Below are 364 nucleotides of genomic sequence, written 5' to 3' on the forward strand. Positions count from 1 at the left end.
TGTTGAAAGTATTTGCAATTACTTGAAGATTGATTGAAATAGATTTCAGATTGATTAGTGTCACTTTTGTGAATAGTTTTATTCAACCATACGTTGCATATTTAGGAATTATACGGAGACAAAAGAATGGCTGAGATATGAGTGCAGAGTTTATTAGAAAACTTGAAAATGATTTTGCAATTTTATAAAGGCATTGGCAATACCAAAATGATCCAGGTAAAAAAAAAAATTAAATTATGTGTATCATGGAGGTGGGAAAATGCTTAGAGTGGAATGTTGCCAGCAACAATTTCTACGAAATTTTAATGAGCTTTAAGCAAAAGATGGATGATACATAAAATGTCAAAAAATATGAATAACAACA

The sequence above is a fragment of the Stomoxys calcitrans genome, chromosome 1, assembly GCF_963082655.1.
Source record: "Stomoxys calcitrans chromosome 1, idStoCalc2.1, whole genome shotgun sequence".
Taxonomy (NCBI): Eukaryota; Metazoa; Arthropoda; class Insecta; order Diptera; family Muscidae; genus Stomoxys; species Stomoxys calcitrans.